Source organism: Priapulus caudatus, unplaced genomic scaffold, assembly GCF_000485595.1.
Source record: "Priapulus caudatus unplaced genomic scaffold, Priapulus_caudatus-5.0.1 Scaffold120, whole genome shotgun sequence".
Lineage (NCBI taxonomy): Eukaryota > Metazoa > Priapulida > Priapulimorpha > Priapulimorphida > Priapulidae > Priapulus > Priapulus caudatus.
Genome location: NW_014577181.1, coordinates 710,010 through 716,896, shown reverse-complemented (window position 1 = coordinate 716,896; position 6,887 = coordinate 710,010).

Below are 6,887 nucleotides of genomic sequence, written 5' to 3'. Positions count from 1 at the left end.
CCTCCCCCCACCCTCCCCCTACCCTCCATCTGCGATAGTGGGCGTGTCCTAACAATGATGTGTACGCAACTGCGTGTCTGCATATCTGCGCCTAACAAATGTGGTACTACGCACGACTGAAATTTTACGTTTATAATCGTAGCAACAGACCTCAGATGAGCCCAGATGCTCTGCGGCTCTTGTTTAGAGAGTAATTATCACAATTTTAAGGCTGCTAATTACTATTTTTTGCTTGGTGTAGCAACATTTTTCCCATCTGAAAGTGGCATGATGCAATTATCTCGCCATGCCAGCAGTTTTTTTCAACCGACGTATTTCTCGTCGCTCACGTCTCTCACTTTGAGTCGCTAGATTTTTGAGAATCTGATCACATGCGTGGCTTCGTGTGAGTTTGCTAACGAGCTAGCTCCATCACAATTATGGCATTGGCGAACAAAGTGGCTCTTCTGCGGATGTTTCAGCTACTGCTGCAAGGTAGCAGTAGTCAACTGCAAGGTTACTGAGTCTGTTTCAGCTACTGTGGCATGGTAGCAGTAGTCTACTGCAAGTTCTGTCCCGTACAACAAGGATAGTGTCTGTATCGTAGGCAGAGTAGAATTCTACCAGTTGGTTTGATAGCCGATTAGTTGTATTGCTCCAGCTCGGTCAGATAAACGAGGATATATGTGAGGCGTGGGGTTTAGATAGTGCTCATATTGCATTTGCTGCATGCAGCATCGTTCATGAATTATGTATATCGATTACATTTCTATCTAATGTCCACAGAAAGCTTTGACATCCAATATTTATGTCTACTACAGTACTATGATTGCTTTCTTATGCGTTGTCGTTTCACTCAAGACGTTGTACGTTGTGTTCCTATGTAGTATGGTCATTTGCCGCATTGTCCTGCTAGTTATGCCGTTATTGAACCCTGACTTCATTTTCGTTTCATGCGAACTTAGTTGTGGAATTTTCTTGGTGAATTTGCACTCAAAGATCGTAATTTGCAGTGGCGGGAGTCTCATGAATTGTTAATTAGTCTTTGTTAATGAAGAATATAGCTTCATTACATAATTAACAATATTACGCGTGGCCACACAAATACATGCCTGCATCGAATTTACGAAATGTCATCAATATACATGATAATATTCTAACGTATATAGCTACAAGCACCTATACGATGACGTCTTTTGTTAGATATGTTTTCGAATGTGGCTATCAGGTTATGCATTCCATTTACTACGCGATCCAAAGTCACTATCAATTACCTCTCAGCAGGGGAAAACTTGGATTACTTACGAATATATTAGCTCTGTCATACCACAAGTGTGACACAAGTGCCCAAGATGCGACCGGTATATGTGCGTATGCTGACCCTTATATTGGTCTCAGCGGCTGACTGTATAGGCGGCATATTACTTCATCTGCAAAGCTGTGTATATGTGTGTGCACGAGCGTGTACGAACGAGCGTGTGTGTGTGTGTGTGTGGGTGTGTGTGTGCGTGTGTGTGTGTGTGTGTGTGTGCGTGCGTGCGTGCGTGCGTGCGTGCGTGCGTGCGCGCGTATGTGTGTGTGTATCTGGATGGCGTATTTGTATCGATCTCCTGTTCAGATCTGTTAAAAGTAAAAGAAACACGACAGTTTACGTTCTTTTTCATCATCGCTGCTATATGTTACATTTTGTGTCAGATTTTCTTATTCGCAGTACGGTATTTGCACGGACAAATAGATTACGTGCCACAACCAGACCTATATATCTACCTCGAATCCCCCAACCATTTCGCGGTTTTGTTAATTAGATCGTGTGCTTCGCCATTGCTAAAATGCCTAAAAATGCATTCGATTATGCAACGTTTTCCTCCAACTATCCTAGGCTGGTAATGATGTAACAGACTATAATTGAATTCTGTACAGCTAGGAGTAAATTCAGTGTTTCGTTGCCTATCGACTCTATAGCAGCGAAGAATGTAGGGTAAGGGTAGGAAATTGTCTAGAATATGTAGATATAGCCACCTGAGAACAGAGCAAGGGTTGAGCTATTTTTAGAGGTGGTTCGATAATTCAATAATTTTTTTTGCCGAAAGCATGACGTTGCGGTAGAATTTATATATTTAGGTCGGAGGCAGTTACCAAACGTGAGTGTGTTGCTATATGAGTGCGTTTATCCCTGTCAGTGTCACACATCGCTGCATGGTGAAGGATTGACCGTACCGCGTCTTAACATGCTGGATGGCATTCGTGTACAATAGACCACCTGGTAACATGATGTTATTGATTCAGGGATAAGTGGCTGTGGTAATAAGGCCTAATAGCAGCTGAGTAGCATTCATGTCACATTGGGCCGGGATTTCCCTTCAGGTACACGAGTGCAAGCGTATAACGACAACCGCTGCGTACGTGTGTGCTGCTGCGCGTTTGTTAGAACCAACCCCTGCAACCCGTCTGTATCGATTTAAGGCCGCAAATACATTCAAAACAAGCTATGTGAGCGGATTTAAAATACATGTTTTACCGCAACAAACGAAGCCACAAACTACAGCAGATGTCGTGACAACTAGCTGCAAGCAGTCAGTGCGGATTGTTATCCGCAAATTTTCGCGTTTTCACATTTATTAAGTTCGCTGCGGCTTATATTATATTGACTATAGCACACCGGCAGCGCCATGCGGACCTCAGTGCACAGGAGCATGGCTTATTAATGTAGATTATACTGTTAATCGATACCCGACTCTACATTTATAATTGTTGTTAGTGGCAGTCAATATAACCTCTCGGGCCCCCGGTGTGCCATATCGAGGGTACGCACATGGCGATCTGAACTATTGGTGTATGGGTGAGGGCTTGATGGGTGGATGTTATAGCCATCGGTGTGAATAATTGAGTAAGATTAAAGTGTAGAGGTAGTAGCCGGATGAGATTTGAGACAGTGTGTAAACGAGCAACGTACAGATTCTACGTGCCTGTGCACGAGCCGAGGCCCAGGCTACATAGGTTGGATAAACCCACAAGTTTCTGTTTGATTTCAAGCAACATTTAGATCCGGTAACGATGCATTCGTTATATGGTTATACCCCATCGGGAGCCTGCATGAACGGCTTCATACACGTGTGACATTTCCTCTGCCACGTTGGTGCTTGTCACAGCGTTAACCGTTTATCAAGTGCAAATGCGGCACATGCGTTAAGACGTCAGCTTTATCAAAGACGCACCCAATTCACCAGCGCACTAAATGGTGAGCAGTTTTTTTATCGTCAGTAATCACGAAACAAATGGACGCCTTTTAGAATGTTTCGATGCTGCATAAGCGCTGACTACAAGTGGTTGTTCGTGATTAAACCTGCATCACCGAGGAATCGTGCGTGCGGGTAACGATGGTGACTAAACTAGGTGGACGCTAAAACGAGGGAGATGTGCGCAGATTGGAAATTGACGTCACATCCGATGGATGATGGGTTGTAAGGCACGGGACGCAAATTGCTTATTTCCTGACAGAAATGTCACAGTCGAGTGCAAGGGCGTGAGCGTGTATTTATTCGCGAAAATCTCTAGCAACTTTTTTTAGTCGCTAGTGTTTCACGCTGCATGTCTTCTCTCTCTTCCCATCTCCTTTTCCGTTTCTCTTTCTACACCCTCTCTCGGTCTCTCGGTCTCTGTTTTACTTTCTGTACTGCGCGTGCATGCTTGTCAATTTGTCTTCCTTCTTTATTTTTCGGTCCCTCTTCTTTCTTCTCTGTGTGTCCCTCAGCATCTCTTTTACTGCCTATCTGTTAGTGCGCATTTCTCTCTCCCTCTGTCTCCCTCTTGCTGTGACTCACCCTTTCTTTATGTTCTCATAGAAGAAGGCGTCAGTGTACGTGTCAGCTTATACCCCGTACAGATGGCAAAATTTGATCCTACATTAAACTAGTCCGGGCCAAGCGCGCGTCAAATCGTAGCGTACAGACACAAAATTTGATCCTACATGAAATGAGTCACGGGTTGACTGTGCATGCTCAGGTCAGCTCGCTACGTCACCCCGAAGACAGCTACTGTACTTTTATGTGACCTAAATAAGGCTATGCGCATGCGTATTGCGAAATAACACTGGATTTGGCCCGCGTGTTGCGTACAGACATAGCTTTGAGCGGGATAACTTCTCCCGGGCCTGGCCCTCCTTCATTTGCGGGGCCAAATTGGTTCGGGCCAGCGCGTATTTGGAGCCTGACAGCGTGTACACACTGCAAAAATTTGACGCCCGCCTGGCCCGGACCAGTTTGATGTAGAATCAAATTTGCAGTCTGTACGGGGGGGGCGGTATAAGCATGCCAGAAGAATGGCGACTAACGTGGCAATCTGCTGGCAATTCCTGGTAGGCAATGGGGTTAGTTTGCTACGCGGAAGATCTACAAACAGTAGCACTGCATTATAAGTGCCACACATGCGGATTACATCTGATAGCCGGCCGAAATCTGCCCTGTGTAAGCAGATTGACTGTGCAAACATTCGCATCCAAGCAATGATCTCGATCCTGATTTTATGTATTTGCACTCTGCGGCTCGTGCAACGACTCGTTTATTTTAGATACATGTCATAAGGGGGAATTAACAAAGACAGATGGAGAAATGCAGAATAGAGACGCAAGGAGATGAGTTAGGGTTTGTTCAGTCAACAGTAGTATCCTACTGAATCCTGTATTCCTACTGAAATCATAATCGTTGAGCTCTATCTATTATTTAGCTAGAGTGCTGCGTTCAGACAAGATTCAGAATTTATTAAATTCGGTATTTGCGAGATACCGATTCTGAGACAAATTCGCGACTTACTCCACCCGAGCGTTCACGCGGTGTTTCGCGGCTTCAGAAATGCCGTATTTAGTTACTTGTCGATCCTCTTGGTGGTATCGGATTCAACATGGCCGCGCCCATTGGCAAAGAGAATATTCATGATATCGCTATTTTATCCAACTTTTTAATGAATTTTACGCAGAACAAACGAAAAATAAAAAGCCACCTCTCTACAAGCTAAAAAAAACTAAAAAAATAAATCAAATAGTATCAAATCAAATAATAAAAATAATTATATACAAAAAAACGGAATCTCCGTGAGTAATCGGAACACACGGAAATTGCCGATAAAATACACGGCTTCAGAAATTCCGTATTTGCGTTCAGACGAGAGAAATACGCGGTCCAAGAGATTCGGAATTTCTCAAGCACGAGAAGTAATTCGGCATCTGAGAAGCCGCGTATTTTTGCCTCGTGTGAACACTAAATACCGAATTTAAAACGCACGCCTGAACGCAGGTATTATCGCTCCCCTTCATATTTTGCTAGCCAATTTTTGTTCTCGTCTCTCGTTCATTTCCTCACCTCTCTCATACTTGCTAATTAGTAATTACTGTGTATACGGATTATGTATAACGACGGCGCACATTCTACTGCGTAGTAATTGCACCCAAAACACGGAATTTAACGAAGCTGCCCTTTTTTTCAAACCGACATTTGTGTAACAACGCACAATGTTATTTACCCCCGAAGGAGATAACAGGCACTATTGCAGAATCAAGATATCGAAATCCCACTCTCTTTGTCGGCAGGGGTATCCGTTGGCAACAATGGATGAATTTTTGTCATGTAAATAATAGCAAGTACGGCAGCAGCCACGGATTAATAGCCATGTCTGATGCGATTGCCAAAGAGCTATCTCGACAAAACCACGCAGATTATGAAATGCCTGACAGCCTGTCGGTTAGATGTTGTCGTCGTAACGAACGCGGATGGCAGCGTGAGTCATGGCCATGGCAATTAATCCGGACAGTGCGGACTGGAAATGATGATTTTTTACTAATCGTATGAAAAACTGTTAGAAGACGACAATGTACATACTGACAACTTACGTGACTGCGACAGGAATTCACCTATGGTGACAATTCAGTCGATGTAAGATGGAGTATCCCAGTTATCAGGAGTGAATAATCACAAATTTGTGTTTATTTACGCCTGCAGTTATCTGGGAAACATGGGTAACCCTGGGTTATATGGGAAACGAACATTCAACGCGTATTTTAATATATGGATTATTGTAATCAGTCTTTATGATCGATACTTTTATTATTATATCGACTATTTTGTATTCTATGATTTTACGATGTCAGTAGTAAGTAGTTCTAACATCCCAGTCAGCTAAATTCACCACAGTGGCCTATAATGTAAGACCTACGAATGCAGTAGGAGGCACGGATAAGCTTGGTCTATATAGCGTCAAAGGAGAACTGTAGCTGTAAATGGTCAATTTCTCTCGCGAATCGAACCGGGACGTGCGATTAAGCTATAGTTATTAACCCGCGAAGAGAATTTCGCGCACGAGTCGCTCAGCGTGCTGTCCTGTCACACACACTACTCGCAGTTGTCCATGTCTGCTGCCTAATGTGTTCTTCAATTCAAGGAAGCGTATTGCATCAATGCGGTGGCCAGGGGCGGTGGTATACGTGTGACTCACTATAGTGACGTACGCCACTCAATGTCGGGAAGTGGTAATTTATAGGCGATGCACCGACGCAACCCGGATTATCACATTTGTCATATGATGCTGTGATTGGGGGAGGGGGGGGGGGGGGTAAATAGGGACTCCTGCATGACGAGGTGAGGGGACATTACATACGTACGTACGTGCGTGCGTGCGTGCGTGCGTGCGTGCACATACATAGTATACGTATGTCCGTATAATATAAAATATGTTTTGTTCACTCCTGATAATATACTATGCTCTGCTCTGCTCTGCTCTGGTCTGCTATGCTCTGCTATGCTATACTGTACTGTACTATACTGTACTGCACTGTACTATACTATACTACTCTACTATACTATACTATACTATACTATACTATACTATACTATACTATACTATACTATACTATACTATAC